Source organism: Lactuca sativa, chromosome 7 (genome assembly GCF_002870075.4).
Source record: "Lactuca sativa cultivar Salinas chromosome 7, Lsat_Salinas_v11, whole genome shotgun sequence".
Lineage (NCBI taxonomy): Eukaryota > Viridiplantae > Streptophyta > Magnoliopsida > Asterales > Asteraceae > Lactuca > Lactuca sativa.
The window spans coordinates 189207233-189226148 of NC_056629.2; the positions used below are offsets into that span (position 1 = coordinate 189207233).

At 38.1% G+C, this 18916-nt stretch overlaps 1 pseudogene; it reads left to right on the forward strand.

Annotated features, from left to right (window-relative positions):
* Nucleotides 1-12319: 12319 nt before the first annotated feature.
* On the forward strand, nt 12320-12437 carry LOC128127484 (5S ribosomal RNA; annotated as a pseudogene).
* The last annotated feature ends 6479 nt before the right edge of the window (nt 12438-18916 follow it).

Genomic DNA, 18916 nt, shown 5'->3' on the forward strand with positions numbered 1-18916 from the left:
CCAACAGTGGTATCAGAGCCTAGGCTTGCTTGTTTGATACTTGATGCAAAATAGTGAAAAAAAGTCGAAATTTTTGCTGTCTGCATGATGGACTCGCCGAGTCCAAGGCAAAACTCATCCAACTCGGCGAGTTGGTTCATGCACTCGACGAGTTGGACCTCCAGACAGCATATCTTTGAGTTTTGGTGCTGGAATTGGTCTAGAATCATTACCTTAAACTGTTTTGATCTTATAAAACCTGTTTTTGATGTGGTAATGATGATGGTGGACTAATTTCAAAGTTATAATCAAAATTTCAAGTTTATGTGTTCATATGATTCTTGAAATTGTTGATGTGGATGTTCATGTTCATATGAGTTTTGTTAGATCATAGGAATTATTTGCAAATTGTTTGTTAGTTAATTCTTGACCTTTATGTGTTTTAATGGAATTCTTAATTTGTCCTCAAGTTATGGAATTCCAAGAGTTTTTCTTTTAAATGTTTTTAAGAAGTTGTAGGTTACATTTTCTTGAAGAGTTTTTCCCATAAATGCTTTTATGGACTTCATAACTTGTCTTCAAGTTATGGATTTCCAAGAGACTCTTCATTAAAAGTTTTTAACACTTAATTAAAACTCATAAGTTATGAATATCCAAAAGTTTATGAATTGTTCAAAACTTGCCCTCAAGTTTTGGAATTTGTAAAGTCTCACACAAACTTTAATTCCATACCCTAGAAGTTTTAAAAGTTAAAATTCTACCCCTATACTATTATAAGATTAATGGTTAATTATTATATATATGTATAAGAATAAGTCGTTTTACCGTTAGTAGGCCTCATTCACGAAGCCGGTCTATATGGTGGGTATAAGGTTGTTGCCTATAAAATCGCAACTTAATGGGTGTCCACTCTCACCCACCGCTTGCTTGACTGGTGGAGGGTCGTTAGCCGAACGGGTAGGACAATGACTTTAAATTCTCATTAAAAGTATAATGATTATTATAAAGTAACTAAATGTTTTATTTAATTCCCAATCTTAGTTACTTTAGGAAAAATGTGAATTTGGTGCTAGCCCATAGAATTCACACTTTGTACCTTACCAAGTCGTTGGTGGAGTGTGTGTGGTTAACCGGCACACTAACTTGGACTAGTAAGGATCACGAAGGGTGACTTAATGTTTGTCATAGATCAATGGAGCGTGTGTGGTTAACCGGCACATTGATTGGGTGATAATATTAAGGGTACCAAGTGAATTGGTATGGTTATTCACACCTTGTTTTGTGATCCTCGGCATCCCAGTCACAAAATCTGAGAGGGCACACTCGAGATTGAAACATGCCATTGAAAAGTTCAATGAATCTCAAAAGATCTAGGAATTTCAAATCCAATTAAAACCTAATAAATTATTTCGTTTTTCATGGTGGAAATTGGTGAATCGTCATTCGCCTACCTTCAAATATTTTATAGCTTGGATTACGGCATCCCTCTTCCAAATTATAAAATATTGTGTTGGGTCCTAGCCTTAATATTTCATATTGGGTGTTATATTAAGGACTTTGAATCAACTAACTTGATTTTCTCCCATTATAGATGTCTGGTTCAGACAACTATGATCTTCCCAAATCTCTTGAAGATGGTGTCCCTCAACATCATGCTTCACTTCCTCCACCTCCTCCAATTATTCTCCCTCACCCACAAGTTCTTGAAAAGTTTAAAGTCACTCAATCCCTATTGGCAAGCATAGTCTATGTGTGCTCACATCTTGGAGATAAAGTCACATATTGACAAGCCGGGTAAGTTGGGTGTCAAAGTCTCGTGAAAGTTGGATGTTCAATCACTTTCTTAGTAACATAGTGAGTCTCTTTGGGACTACTATGAGACAGACTATGACATGACCCTTAATGATGTTATCTATTTGCTTGGTGTTGTGGAATCAGCAATGATTCGGAACACCAGTAAAGCAAATTTGATTAAAAGAACAACTTCCCAAGTCTTAAATGGACATTGACAATGGTAGAATTGGATATCTAGAAAAGGATTTCTCTTCCCAATGGAAAGGGATCGGCTATAGTCAACTCGGTTGACCAAATAGTAAAGAGAAAGGCAAATTCTAAGATAGTCTCATGTGCCATTACCAAAGGGTCCATGTGTTTTGTTGCCAAAGGAAGGGGCATTGGTTGCGAAGCTGCCATATTTACCTGAAAGATCATAAGATTGATCAAGTCAAAAAGTTTGACTCTAATTCAGTTAAAGTCCACTGACTAACTCTATTAAGTTTCTATTTGGAGATTCTTGTTACATAATGTGAATGGGTCACATGTTGATGTTTTTAAGAATCAAAGAAAAGATAGGAAGCTTAAAGTCAGTATATGTTGATTCTGATTGCAAAGGTGGGTTTTCGATCGCATGGTTCGGCAATCAGAATTTTGAGCTGTTGCTTAAGAGTTATAATATATATTGCTTATGAATAGATAACAACAAGGTTTTCATGTGGATTGTAAGGATAAGTTTTTCCGCAAAGTTTTAAAATAAAAGGAAAAAAAAAGGGTTTTAATTTTATTTATTTAAAAAATATATATATCCTTACAATGGCATCTGTGGAAAATTGTTGCTTATATGTTTCCAGTAATAGCAATATTGGAAAGTGGATTTGATTCTTTCATTTGTGGTAGTGTCTAAATTTACCGAATGAAGAAAGTTTTTCATCACCCAAGTTTCAATTGGACAGAAACTTGGAATCATACAAGTTGTATTGTATGATGAATGAGAATTTTCATCTTTGAAAATTAAGACTAATTCTTTGATCACATGTATATGTGAGTCAATTGAAGGACTAAGGAATTAGGTACACTGGGTGTGCGCTGGTCAAGGTCCACCACAAAGATTGAGTTGTCATGATTTACTAAAGATTAGTAAATATGATTATACTTATGAGATTAAGTATAATTCTGTAACATTGGAAAGGTTACAATGTATGACAAAACAAATAAGAAGAATCAAATTAGGCAGAAAGATAAAAGTTTCTCAAATATGAAAGGATGGGAGAGTACTTTAGTATCGTATTTCATGATCATCTTAATGATTATGAAACCATATCACAAATTCATACTCTAAGGACGTCTTAGTGCATTGTTATGGCTAAAAAGAGAGGTCATGAATTGTTGGATTGGTTAAAATCAAGAAGATGAGTCATACTTCGTTCCAAAACAGTTCTTAGAGTCATACTCCAAGATTGTAACTTTGAGTGACATAAAGGAAGATTTATTAACACTAGTCAAATGTAAGAGTAAAATGTTTTCTACTCTTGTACATTTGAGATTGGTAAGTTGTGATGTCTTGGATGAGACAAAGACCAACTAAGACCAATTGTGTGAAGTGTTAGTCTTGATAAGAATCCGCATTGTCCCTTGAATATTTGTTTTGTCAAGGAATGGTTCTTGACTGGGGAAACCTATATGTCAAGGGGACAGTGGGAGCCTTAAAGATCCTGAAAGAGTTTCAAGATTTAATCAAGAGTAAAACCTGTAATTTATCACTAGCACACGACTTAAGGTTTGCAACCTATCGTGTTGACATAATTCTTATTTCTGTACCTACTTCAAATAAGTTGAATTTGCATGTGAGTTCTCAGAGTTCAACTTGGAAGCATTGGTGGGCCTTGTGCTACCAAGGTGACAAGAAACTAAGACTGAACAAGTTTAATCCATGTAAGGCTGAATTTGTCACTAACCTTATCTTGTGATTATGGTTTTGACAAATTCACGTGGATAGGAACTCATACACTATAAAATCTAAGTGTCATAAGGTTTCTCTCCGATTCATGAAAATGATGGTGAGGAAACGCTTTCACTAAGTAGATTTTACGTAGATATCAATTGTGTTATTTGGATTTTCAAAAGTCGTTGATGGAGCGCTTGTGGTTCACCGGCACACTAACATGGACTTGTGAGAAATGGCAACCGTCTAAACAATTAAGACTATGATTACGGTATCCCTTTTCATAGTTCTGAAAATTGTTTAGACACACATGTGAGCTATCTAAGAAAGGGTGTATGAATCTAAAATTCAGAAGTCCAGCAGATTTCTGGAAATATGTCAGAGCTAGTGGGAGCATAAGTGTTATGTTGATAATCATCATGTTAGTGGGAGCATGATTATTACATTTAGTGTTGCAAGTTAGCAATGTTAATTATAGAAAACAAAGTTTCAATTCGTGAAGTTGCAGGGGTTGAAAAGTTGTTTTGCTATAATTAAGGGAGAGGAAATTATACTTCGTTTCAATTCTAAAGCTTAGATTGAGATTTTAATCATCTTTAGTCAAGAATATATATGTATGAGTTTTATGTTGGAATGGTTCAACTTGAAGAAATTCTATATATATTGCGTTTTCAAAATTCGATTATGATTACGACATCCCTCTTCATAGCTAAATTTTGAAAACATGGCAAATATAAAAAAATATTGTAGCAAAAGACTGGTCTAGTATCATGTCTTTATGTCAAACATCATGAATCGTGTCCCATATGCTTCGGATATAGGATCGATTGCATGTGCTATAATATTCATCTTTTCTAAATTTTCCAAATGCTTAAGGCATTGAGAAGGGAAAAGTCTAGAACTGGATATGACTAAGGTGATTAAGCAATTGTCGAGGACAATCTGAGGTTCGCCAAAGATTGGTTGATCAGGGAAAGTTGGAAGTATGATGTAAGTTGTCGGAAAGGACCATATTGACATATTCTGAAAAGAAGTAACTCTTGTTCGGAAGTGATAGTCAAAATGGGACTATGGAAATGTCTCCATAGGTGGAAGTTATTCAATCTATGTAAGATTAGAAAACCTTAATGCAAGAAGGATGTTCAAAGCAATGTACCTTGAATATGAGACTTCTGTTCCATAGAAGTTGACCTTCTTTGGAATACTCTGTAATGACTGGTGACAAGGTTTTGGTGACTTTGTGCATAATCATTACAAGAGGAACATTGCATAAAAGTTTAAAATCCAACAGATTTTTTGGTAAATGATAGGAATCGGGGATTCTCACATTTACAATAAGGATTTGGGATTGTGAAATGAGTATCATTGGAATCATGTTCAATTGATCTACATCACAATGTAAGGATCATAGACAAACATAGTGTGCATACTTGGAGTATGGCATAACTATTGTTTAGAAAAACAAAGTGTACATGCTAGGAGCATGGGACGACTGTTGTTTTTATTCAAGTCTTAAGTTGATTGTTTGAAACATTATACAATAAATAATGTGTAATCAATATGGTGATAAATAAAAGGTGGTTCTATTTATATTCAAAAGGGTTCTGAGACCATATTGGATTCAATTATTATTGTGTTTCACTTTGCATGTTTTGACTTCCAAAATAGCGAGGTTATTCTTTCCGAATGACTAAGTTATTTAAACACTCCACAGTCATTCATATGTTGGAAGTAGGTATGAATTAAGACTGGCATGAATCGAGTTTGTAGATGGCTAAATGGGTTTAGTCATAGCAATGGTTGCTACAACATTCATGAGTGCTCATAAGTTATGAGTATTGGAATAAACCCACGCTCACTTGTATCACTTCATGGAATTTATCTCGAGTGATCGTGAGACGGTAATATCATATAAATCTTCAAACCTAGAGATATGAGTTGTTACCTATGAGTTGGTTGTGCATTGATTGCACGTAAACGCATCAGTAACTTGATGTTATAAAACGTGCCTTTGTGTACAATTCAACAAGTAGTAGAACAAGCATATGAGTCGAAGTTTATCTGTTCCTTCTAGAAATAGAAGCGATATCTGGGCCCCTCGATGATTTTGTTGTGACCTATGTACCGGCCGGTCAGAACTAAATTGATGTGTTCGATTAAGTTCTTTGTCAAACAAATCAGGAAATCGGGAAACAAACTGCTGGACAATAAGTACGACGTTGTTCCATGTATTTTTCCGGCTGATATCATGAGAACAGAGGATCATATGATCACTTATCTAAAATGGCGCTTCATAGTTCAACAGAGTTTTCGAGAGCTACGATTGCTGGTTGGTTCCTGAAGTAACATACGCAAATATAGTTATTAGACTTATCCAAGTGGGAGTCTGTTGGATAAGGTGTCTAAGTCCATAACTTATTTGGTATATACTTGACCCGACCCGGCATGGTCCATTTGGGTTGCATTTCATCCAAACTATTTATGGATAATTTTATGAGAGTTATACACATATGTTTATTAATATATTATAAGTTATAATATATTAATATGAAGTCATGTTATTTAATTAGTCTTAGTCTTAAATTAATTATGAATTAATTTAGAGATTAAAAGGAAGGCTAATTAGATTGTGGGCTATTGGTTTTATATGGTGTGGGCTAACACTCATTTGTTAATGGGTTAGGCTTGTATGGAAGTCCATGGATGATCCATGGATCTTTTAACCCATGGATCCTTGGAAAAGGAAAGGTCATGGGTTATTAGGGTTTCACCCTAATCATGTACACTATATAAGCATGCTTATGTTGCATGAAATAGTCACTAGTGGCACTAGTGTGTGTGTGTTTTGTGTGTGACCGATTTTATAAGTGTGTATACACTCTCTCAAAGTTTTCCAAGAGTTTGTGGTGATTTGTGATTCCATTTGAGGCATTCACACTATTGGTGCTTGGCCCTCAAACTCCTTAGGAATCAAACTCATCATCAAAAGGTATGTAATCTCATCTAATTCTTTTATGTTTGAAAGTACCCCATGCCATGTTAGATAGGTTATGAACCTTGGAAAATTATTATTTTGCATGTATTTAGAAAAACATAGATCCAAGGTTTATTAGGGTTGCATGCACACTTAGGAAGTGTTAGATTGCTCAAAACCCAACAGTACTAGCATACAATGCTAAGCTCATACTATCAGGCATAACCTAAATAGGCTATCCTACTGCTGTCTACTCAGTACTAGCATGCAATTTTAATAAAGTTGGAACACATATAGCAGGCACATAAGGCATCCTCCTAGTTCCTTAATCCTATTCTATCATGTTGTTCTACTGAAACTGGTACTGATAATCATAATGTAAACTTGTATGGGTAATTTGGGAGTACTTACTTGAGCTCAGCTGATTGCATGCACCACACCCTTTTTTTTCAAAATTCCTTTCGTTTTTTCTAAAACTCTTTCCTTTATACTTTTTCTAAAATTGTTTTCTTTTCTCAAAATTCTTTTGAAAAACACTTTTGAAAATCCTTCTACCATTTCCTCAGTTTGAGTCCAGTCACACCCGAGAGTGTGCCAGAATCTCTCAAACCAAGGCTCTGAAACCAACTTGTAACATCCAAAAATACGACCCAAAAAATTTTGTTTTAATAATAATAAAAATCATATACTGATCGTCACATCATAAAACCATGTGTCCAATATCTCAACCCATAATAAAATGTCATGAACATTTGTGCCAAATCAAACTATAAATCAAAACAAACTCCCAGGAATAAGACTAAAGCCATGGTGTGTGCAATGCCATCATCCCAAGCTCTTCCCTTACTTGCAGAAGTACCTGAAACCAAAACTGAAACTATAAGCACAAAGCTTAGTGAGCTCCCCCAAACTACCACATACTATACACTAGCATATAACACATACTGGGCCTTGCCCACTGCATCGGACCGAAGTTCAGAAACTACATCAGACCGAAGTCCGGAACTACTCAGGGCCTTGCCCTCTGCATCAGACCTAAGCTCGGAAACTGCATTAGACCGAAGTCTGGAACTAACTGGGACCTTGTCCCCTGCATCGGACCGGTGTCCGGAACTAGCTGCATCGGACCGAAGTCTGAAACACATATCAACTAGCATAACACACATCATCTAACATAAACACATATACTACATACTACATCAAGCCGTAGCCTGGCACACATAACTCGACGAGTTCCTGTTTGATATTAACACTCAGACAATCTGCATCCAACTCGCCGAGTTGTATGAACAACTCGTCGAGTTCTCCTTCATCAGATGAACACTCTAGCTGTGACTAGCCGATGTAACATCCCCCTCTGGCACGTATCACAATATTGTCCGCTTTGGGCCACTCGGCACGAGGACTTCCCAGGGGGTCACCCATCCTGGTACTACTCCCGCCCGAGCACGCTTAACTGCAGAGTTCTTATGGGATCTGCTGCCCTCACGGCTTTAAAATGCGTTGTGATAGAGAAGGTATCCACACCCCTTATAAGGAATGCTTAGTTCTCCTTCCCAGCCGATGTGGCATCAGATCTAACCCACTTTCACCCCCCATTATAGGGTTCGACGTCCTCGTCGAACACATCGACCCGTGCTCTAGCTCTGATACCATTTGTAACATCCCCCTCTGGCATGTATCACAATATTGTCCGCTTTGGGCCACTCGGCACGAGGACTTCGCAGGGGGGTCACCCATCCTGGTACTACTCCCGCCCGAGCACGCTTAACTGCAGAGTTCTTATGGGATCTGCTGCCCTCACGGCTTTAAAACGCGTTGTGACAAGGAAGGTATCCACACCCCTTATAAGGAGATGTTTCGTTCTCCTTCCAAGCCGATGTAGGATCAGGTGCAACCCACCTTCACCCCCCATTATAGGGTTCGACGTCCCTGTCGAACACATCGACCCGTGCCCTAGCTCTGATACCAATCTGTCACACCCCCAAACCAAGGATGGCGAAAACGTCCAGGGGTGGAGGACTTCATGTGTAGTATCATAACAAACAATGGTAATAGTGATGAAAGTAAATGCAACCAACATATATATAATTGAAAGAGTTACATCATTGTATGAATTACATGTTTCAAAATCAATTACAATATGTTGACAAAATATGATAAGTTTGACGCCACAACGTCCCATCCTCAAAAGTTTGACGCCACAACGGGGTCTAAAGACCTTGCATTGGGAAGCCGAACACTCTCATTCATCACACACGAAAACACTCTCAATCGTTTTCACTCTATCTCCAAGTATGTCAAATCTCTCCCAAATCTCTCCAAGTATGTCAAATCTCTCCCAAATCTCTCTAAGTATGTGAAATCTCTCCCACATATCTCTTTGTATGTGAAATCTCTCCAAGTATGTCAAATCTCTCCCAAATCTCTCTGAGAACGAGGAATCTCTCTCAAATCTCTCTCGAAATCTCTCCCAACTTTCTATAATCACTCGGGGCATCCCGACCCTCGAATTTGGCGAAAAATAGCCCAAGAACGGAAGTCTACGCGAAAAACGGACTTAAGGAAACGAACCCTCCGAACCGAAAGTACTATTCATGAACCGAACCGAAAGCACTATTCATGAGGGTCTGAACCGAAAGTACTGTTCGTGAGCTGAACCGAAATCACTGTTCATCCGAACCGAACCCAGCACTGAAGGAAGGTCCGAACCGAACCAGCATAGAAGGGAAAATCCGAACCGAAAGTACTGTTCATTACTGTTCACAACAGTACCTTCGGTTCTAGCCTGACCTCGGACCGAACCTTGCCTTCGCGTCGGACTGCCTCCTTTCGGACCGAGCCTCGGACCAGACCCTCGCCTCGCCCCTTCTTCTGGCTCGCGCCTTCGCTTCCGAGACCAGCCACCCGCGTCCGAACCAAGCTCCGCCTGACCGGACTTCGGCCTAGGGACCGAGCTTCGGCCTAGGTTCGAAGAAACTCGCTGGAAATTACATTTTTCGCCCATTTTTGCATATTTTCGCGTTTTAAACCCATTTTTAATTATTTTAACATAGGATTTTCACCCAAAACTTTATTTTTAATTATAAGACCCCTAAATTAATGATTTAATCACATTTTAAGGATAAAATCATATTTAAAAAGGAGTTGGTAAAGTACAAAAAGAAGAGTGTTGACCTTACCTTAGTTATGACGCAAGCAACCCCCACACCCACTCCATGACAACCCACACTCCTCTCCACCATACCTTGTACTTTTTACCTCCCTCACAAGCCATCTCCATGCTTTGAGAGCTGGATATTCATCCTCTCTCCTCATTTTTCTCTCATTTGTTCTCATTTCACAAGAAGATCAAACTCCTTTCTCTCTCACTCTCTCTCTCTAGAAATCCGAGATTCAAGGGCTGATCTTGAGAGTTTCCTCCACCTTTGGTAAGCATAATCCATTTCCTTTATGATTATCTCAATTATTTCCCCTCAAATCATGGATATCTTACACAAACTCCATTATATTTGTGTTAGAGCTTCGAATCTTCAAGCGATTCCTCTAGTGTTCTTGGGTTGAACACTTCTCTTCTTTAACACTTATCCAATGAAATCACACAAAGTGAGTTCATAACCCTACATTTTCATGTTTTCTCAAGTTTTTAGGGGGGGAATACAAGTCAAAACATCAAGAACATATTTAAATTCTTATAACAGCTTTCATCAGAAACGTTAGATTCCATTCACGGACTGTTTTGGACACCTTAAACATTTTAGTTTTCAAAACTGTTTTAGGTGCATGTAGTTCCACTTCTTAGCTTTAAAATGACTACTTGCACATCCCCATACGATTTTTCTACAATTTATGGTGATTTTTACAAAACTGCCTATCATTCCAAGCACCAATCCGGACCAGTCTGTGATTATGGACTTTTTCACCCAAGTTGGAGGTCATTAAAAATCATGATAAAAATTATGAGTAAACTAGACACATTTTGGGAACTCTCAGAATTTACGGATTTAGTTTTCGACTTCGTATGATTTTTCTATGGCTTTTCTAAAACAGTGTACGAAGGTCTAATTTAGTTAACATCATATAATTTTCATAACACTTGTAACATGTTGAGCAGGGTGCATATTATTACGTGTTCATGTATATTTGCAATATACGACATTCTTGTGTTAGTATCTAGACATAAACCTGTTAACAAATGGATTTTTACTAGACAAAGCATAGATTACACAAAGCGTTATTATTGAAGTATACCCATTACACACAAACGTTAAGTAAACTATGTTAAGTAAAAATTACGTACTTTACTGTTACTACCTTCGTTTTGCCAAACTATAATAGGTATAGTTTACGATGGATTTCAAAATGCATACATTACAAAAAGGAAACTTTCATTATGATTAAGTGTAAATTCGTTAATAACTTTGTGAGACATCCTCTTCACATAAATCATAAGTCCTGTATTGTAACCAGAGTCTCATGGAAGGAGAGCGTGATAGTTGTATATAGATCTATATTGGGTTTGACACCCCACACCTTGCTGCTAGCTACAGTTGGACCTGCAGGTCTACGGGTGACAAGTGTCATTTCAGTTCTACGACGCCCGAAGAACGTCGTATTCAGGCCACCTAGGTCATAGTATGGTTATAATAGCTCACAGAAAGTATTAACAAACTTAACAATATACGAGAGTTTCATTGATATCATACGCATTTGTGTTGAAATAAACACACATTATTTTCTGTAAATAAGAAAGATTACTCATATATTTCAGTCTTTGGATACAAGACTACATTATTCATTTTAAGGAAAATATCGGATTTTTCTGGAACAACTATACAATTACATGACGAGCTTTTTTTTTCATAATTATATACAAAAACTTATGAACTCACCAACCATTGTGTTGACATTTTTTTTAAACTACTTGTATTCTCAGGAAATCACTAAACAGGTAACAAAGTACTTTTGAGGATGGGACGTTGTGGCGTCAAACTTATCATATTTTGTCAACATATTGTAATTGATTTTGAAACATGTAATTCATACAATGATGTAACTCTTTCAATTATATATATGTTGGTTGCGTTTACTTTCATCACTATTACCATTGTTGTTATGATACTACACATGAAGTCCTCCACCCCTGGACGTTTCCGCCATCCTTGGTTTGGGGGTGTGACAGATTGGTATTAGAGCTAGGGCACGGGTCGATGTGTTCGACAGGGACGTCGAACCCTATAATGGGGGGTGAAGGTGGGTTGCACCTGATCCTACATCGGCTTGGAAGGAGAACGAAACATCTCCTTATAAGGGGTGTGGATAACTTCCTTGTCACAATGCGTTTTAAAGTCGTGAGGGCAGCAGATCCCATAAGAACTCTGCAGTTAAGCGTGCTCGGGCGGGAGTAGTACCAGGATGGGTGACCCCCTGGGAAGTCCTCGTGCCGAGTGGCCCAAAGCGGACAATATTGTGATACGTGCCAGAGGGGGATGTTACAAATGGTATCAGAGCTAGAGCACGGGTCGATGTATTCGACGAGGACGTCGAACCCTATAATGGGGGGTGAAAGTGGGTTAGATCTGATCTCACATCGGCTGGGAAGGAGAACTAAGCATTCCTTATAAGGGGTGTGGATACCTTCTCTATCACAACGCGTTTTAAAGCCGTGAGGGCAGCAGATCCCATAAGAACTCTGCAGTTAAGCATGCTCGGGCGAGAGTAGTACCAGGATGGGTGACCCCCTGGGAAGTCCTCGTGCCGAGTGGCCCAAAGCGGACAATATTGTGATACGTGCCAGAGGGGGATGTTACAAATGGTATCAGAGTCAGGGCACGGGCCGATGTGTTCGACGGGGACGTCGAACCCTATAATGGGGGGTGAAAGTGGGTTAGATCTGATCCCACATCGGCTGGGAAGGAGAACTAAGCATTCCTTATAAGGGGTGTGGATACCTTCTCTATCACAACGCGTTTTAAAGCCGTGAGGGCAGCAGATCCCATAAGAACTCTGCAGTTAAGCGTGCTCGGGGGAGAGTAGTACCAGGATGGGTGACCCCCTGGGAAGTCCTCGTGCCGAGTGGCCCAAAGCGGACAATATTGTGATACGTGCCAGAGGGGGATGTTACAGCCGAGTTGTATGAACAACTCGTCGAGTCTATTCTTGAGGCATGAAGATTGCCTTGGACTCGCCGAGTTAGGGCATTGTCTCGCTGAGTTCTTCCACGAATGAGTCTAACCCTATAGCTCACCGAGTCCATCTCTCACTCACTGGTTCCACTCGGCATAACTCGAAAAGGGGAAAATAGGGGACTCGCGACTCTAGCCGAGTTTGAAGAACGACTCGCCGAGTCGTATACATGCAAACACTATATACTCGATTCTACTTGAAACCAGTCCATTCCATTCATAGATCTGGGTTCTTGGGGCTTGATTAACACGTAAAGTTTCTAACTTTACGTGTAAATAACATCAAATGAAGGTTTTAGGGTTCAAAGCACACTATAAGAGTAGATCTAGAGATTTCATGCAAAATGGCTCCATAATGGTACTAGATCTAAGCTTCTGGAACTCAAACCTAGCAAGATCCGAAGGCTAATGAGTCCTCTATGCTACTACCAAGCCAAGAAATGGTTCAAGAATAGCTTTGATGGCTTTAAAAAGGGGATTTAAGCATAGAAATAGAAAAAGGGCCAAGTTATAGCTTACTATACTCTAAAATGCCACAAGGATCTAGGATCTCCTTCTTCTCCTCTTGATCTACCATCCTTCTTCTCTCAAAATCTTCAAAGAAACACACCAAATCACATAAAATGCTAAGACAGTTCTAGGGGTTCGAGAATGATGCTCTGAGGGGTGATGGGGGCTGACTTTAGGCCCCAAAAGTTGTTTAAATAGGGTGCAAACCCTTGAAATTAGGGTTTCATCCAGACTGGCGGACTCGCCGAGTCTAGAATATGGACTCGTCGAGTTGCCAACTTAAACGTGCTCGAAATCCCGACTCTAATCGACGAGTCTGGCTACTGACTCGTCGAGTTCCTCCTAAAACTTGAAAAAAATAAATATATAAATATCATACCAGAATTGGGGTGTTACACTCCTTAGCCTCTCTAGTATCCATTTAGTTGTTTATTGGTGTTTGTGACTTGTTTGAGGCACAAAACTTGGGGTGCTAAGTTCTCACAAGGCCAAAGTCTTACTAGTAACATCAAGAGGTAACTTTCAACTTGTTTTATGATTCATGTATCAAATTTTGTATGCTAGTTTAGGCTCCATGCTTTGGAAACAATGTTGCATGTATAATTAGAGAAAACTTAGATCTAAAGCATTAGGCTTGTATGTGCACCATAGGAATGTTAGAGTACATAAAACCCAACAGTGGTATTAGAGCCATGGGTGTTTTCTATTGTATTGATGCAATTTTGTAATTTTTCAAAGCTGAAAAACTACATTTCAAGATTCTGCCAGGGCCAACTGGCCGATTCTATCATTGAACTCGACGAGTTGGATGAATTTGGTCATGAACTCGACGAGTCCATGATGAGACTCGACGTGTTGGGAGATCTGATGGCAGAATTCTTTAGTTTTTGGCCTGTTTTGGATTACGATCATTACCACAAACTGTTTTGGTTCATAAAATTTGATTTTAATGATATGTTAATGTTAATCCCCATCCAATAACATGATGTTTACCAAATTCTAAGATAACTACTTGTTTTTGTGATATACTAGTTATTTGTAAAATTTGAAGTTATCATGTAATATGAATCAAATTAATTCAAATTGGTAAATGATCTTCATATCATAATTGGATTAGTTAATTTGATCTATATTTGTTCTTGAAAAAGTTCCATAACTTGTCCTCAAGTTATGGAATTTGAAAAGTCTTTATTTATGAAACCATAAACTAATGTAAGTTATAGAATTCTAAGAGTCTTGGAAGTTTTCATAACTTGTCCTCAAGTTTGGAAGTGGAAAGGTCTCATTCATGGAACATAAAAGTTCATATGTTATGAATGTCAAAAGTTTTTGACAAGTTACAAAACTTGCCCTCAAGTTTTAGAACTTGAAAATTTACATTAATGAAACTTTAATTCCAAACCCTAGAGTTTTAAAAGTTTAAAATTCAATCCTTATACTATTATAATATTAAAGTTTAATACTTATATACATGTATAAGATAAGTCAGTCTTACCGTTAGTAGGCCTAATTCACGAAGTCGGTCAATAAGTGGGGTATAAGGTTACTGCCTATACAATGGTGGTTTAATAGGTGTCCACTCTCACCCACCACTTCCTTGACTGGTGGAGGTTTGTTAGCCGATCGAGTAGGATAGGACATTAATTCTCATTAATAAGTATAATAAAATTATAAAGTAACTAAATTTTTATAAATTCCCAATCTTTGTTACTTTAGGAAAAATGTGAAAATGGTGCTACCCCATGAAATTGCACCATGCACCTTGTTAAGTCGTTAGTGGAGCGTGTGTGGTTAACCGACACACTAATTTGGGACTGACAATGTATGGAAAAGGGTAGCTTGGTGTTAATCACGGATCAATAGAGTGCGTGTGGTGAACCAACACATTGATTAGGTGAGTTGTAACATCGAGAGTACCAAGATAATTTGCAGGGTTATTCACACCTTTTTTGTGATCCTTGGTATCCCAGTCACAAACTTGAAGGGCATAATCGAGATTTAAACATGCCATTGAAAAGTTCAATGAATCTCAAAAGAATCTAGGAATTTCAATTCATTTAAAACTTAATAATCTATTTTGTTTTTCATGGTGGAAATTAGTAAATCGTTATTTACCTACCTTCAAATATTTTACAATTGGATTAGGGCATCCCTCTCTGAATTGTAAAATGTTGTGTTGGATCCTAGCCTTAATATTTCATTTTGGGTGTTATGTTAAGGATCCTTATCTAATCTAAACTTTGTCTTTCTTTTGAGATGTCTACTTCAAACAATACTTCAAACCCAATCCCTTCCGGCTCTTTCTCCCTCATGAACCTATGTGGGAGGGTAATTTTTGATGGTTCGAACTTCAATGATTGGATTCCAAACATCTGAATGGCTATTCACTATGAGGAAAAAGAATATGTCCTTGATAAAGAGCTTAAGGAGATTGATGTATCCACTGCTACTCGTAAATAGATTGATGAACATAATACTCATGAGAGGGACACGACAAAGGTGTCGTGTATCATGATTACTACCATGACTGTTGAGCTATAAAAGTCCTATGAGGACTACTATCCTTTTGAAGTGTATCAAGATTTGATGGAAAGGTACCATCAAAGTGCTAGGAAGGAAAGGTGTGAAATCATAGCCTCCATGATTACAGCCAAAATGGAGGATGGAGAGTCCATCACGGCCCACTTACAGAAAATCCAAAGGTTTGTGGACCGCTTGCGGAAGTTGAATGTTAACTTCAATGAAGACTTGGCCACAGATATTATTCTACACTCTTTGCCTTCTTGTTATGATCAATTTCATATGACTTATCATATGAACAAGGAGGAGGTCACTCTTAGCAAGCTTCAAGGCCTTTTGAGGACTGCTGAAAGTAGTCTCAAAGGTAAATTTGTTGTACCTACTCCCACCACTACTAACCTTGTCTTGGCAATTGGACAATGAAAGGGAAAGAAGAAGGAAGCTTCCTCTACGAGCCACAAGGGAAAGTCCCATGTTGGATCATCTTGTAGTGGGTCCAAAGGTGGTCCTACAACACCCTCCTCCAATCCAAAGGAAGCAGAGTGCTTCCATTGTCATGAAAAAGGGCACTGGAAGCGAAGCTGCCCCAAATACTTGCAGGACATAAAGGATGGGAAGATCAAGTGAACCTTTATAGGTATTTACACTATTCTGTCTAATAACTCATCACATGCTAATTCTTAGGTCCTTGATACAGGATGTGGTTTTCACATTTTTTCTGATTTGCAAGGTCTAAAAGAAAGTAGGGATGTGGAGCACGGAAGATGAACTTGATCATGGGGAATTGGAAAAAGTCGCTTGTCACCAAGATTGGATTTTATTCTTTATTGCTTAGTAATGGTTTAAAATTAGATTTACGTAATTGTTGCTACTCGTCTGACATGGTGAGCAATATTATTTCCTTTCACAGTTTGTATAAACAAGGTTTTACCTTTTCTTTTAATAATGAAATTGGTGGTTTTAATTCTTATTTTAATGATGTACTTTATTTTGAAATATTTCCTTGTAATGGTATATATGAAATTGTGATGGTTGTAGATAACTTAGGAAATAATGTGTTGCATATTGATTCGTCCAATAGTTTGGATAAAGCATGCTATGGCATTGTCGTCTTGGACATGTCAACAAGAAGTGCTAGCCCAACTCCAAAAGGATGGAGCTTTGGATTCATTTGACTTAATGTCAGATGACACTTGTGAATCTTTTTTGCTTGGAAAGATGACCAAGTCACCCTTCACTGGTTCTTGTACAAGGGGTGAGGGTCTGTTGGATATCATACACATCGATGTATGTGGACCCTTCAGAGCCGCCACAAGGGATGCTAACCGCCTCTATGTGAATTTTACTTATGATTATAGTAGATATGGGTATATCTACTTAATCAAGCATAATTCAAAAACCTTTGAAAAGTTCAAAGAGTTTAAGCAAGAAGTGGAGAATCAATTAGGCAGGAAGATAAAGATGCTTCGATCCGATCGAGGAGGAGATTATCTTAGTATTGAGTTCCACGAATATCTTAAGGAATATGGAATTGTTTCACAATTGAAGGCCACCAAGGACACCACAATTTAATGGTGTGGTAGAGAGGCGCAATTGAACCTTGTTGGTGGATGACATACTGCTCATAGGAAACGACATTCCAACCTTGTAGGAGGTTAAGTCCTAGCTTGGGAAGTGTTTCTCTCTGAAGGACCTCAGAGAAGCTCCTTATATTCTAGGGATAAGGATATTGAGAAACAGGAGTAAAAGACTAATATGACTTAGTCAAAGTACCTACTTGGATAAGGTGTTGAAATGTTTCAACATGGAGGATTTCAAGAAAGGAGAATTACCTATCTAGAGAAATACCAAACTGAGTAAGACTCTGAGTCTGAGTACAGATGCTGAGATAGCATAAATGAGTAGAATAACATATGATTCTGCCGTTGGCTCGATCATGTATGCTATGACATGTACTCGCCCTGATGTAGCCTTTGCTTTAAGCATGGTTAGCAGAATTCAAGGGAATCCTGATAAAGCTGCGGTAAAGAAGATTTTTAAGTACCTGCGGAGGACTAAGGACTGGGTCCTTACCCTCGGTGGGAGTGATGACTTGAGAGTGACAGGGTATGGTGATGCCAGCTTTAAGACCGACAGAGATAATTTCCGCTCTCAGTCGGGCTAGACATTTACCATAAATGGTGGAGCAGTAAGACGAAAAAGTTACAAACATGAAACTGTAGTTGATTCAACATGCGAATCAGAATACATAGCAGCAAGTGAAGCATCGAAGGAGGCTATATGGCTAAATAACTTCATCGGAGACCTTGGAGTTGGACCAGCTATAAAGGAGCCTATGGAGATTTTCTGTGACAATGAAGGTGTGGTAGCCTTAGCCAAGGAACCAAGGGATCATGACAGATCCAGGCACATCGACAAAAAATATCACATAAGACATCGAATAGAAGAAGGACTCATCGTAATGAAGGGGGGATCATCGAAAGAGAAACCATCATATCTCCTTACGAAGGGACTGAGTAGGGTTAAGCACTTGCAGCAAGCCAGGAGAATTAGGCCGAAGGACGATATTAGTTTAAATGATTAGATAGAAATTGAGAAACTTGTAATAGTTAAAATGTAATTAACATTTGAATATTGAATAAAATGAGTTTTATTTATAATTAAAAGATACTGTCTTGTGTCAATTGTTTACTATTGTTTCATTTTGCATGTTTTGACTTCCAGAGTAATAAGATTATTCAAACTATCCACAGTCGATCATACTTTGGAAGTAGGTTATGAAAGTAGACTGTCATGAATGGGTATTTGTAAGATTGTCTAAGGAGTTAGACATTGCAAATTTTGCTACAAACATTCATGAGTACTCTTGAAATAAGATTTGAGTATTGGATTAAACCAACAGTCACTTGAATCACTTCATGGAATTTATCACGAGTGATTGTGAGATGATAATATCATATAATCTTCAAACTAAGATATATGAGTTGTTGATTATGAGTTGGTTGTACATTGATAGTGCGAAAAGGCATC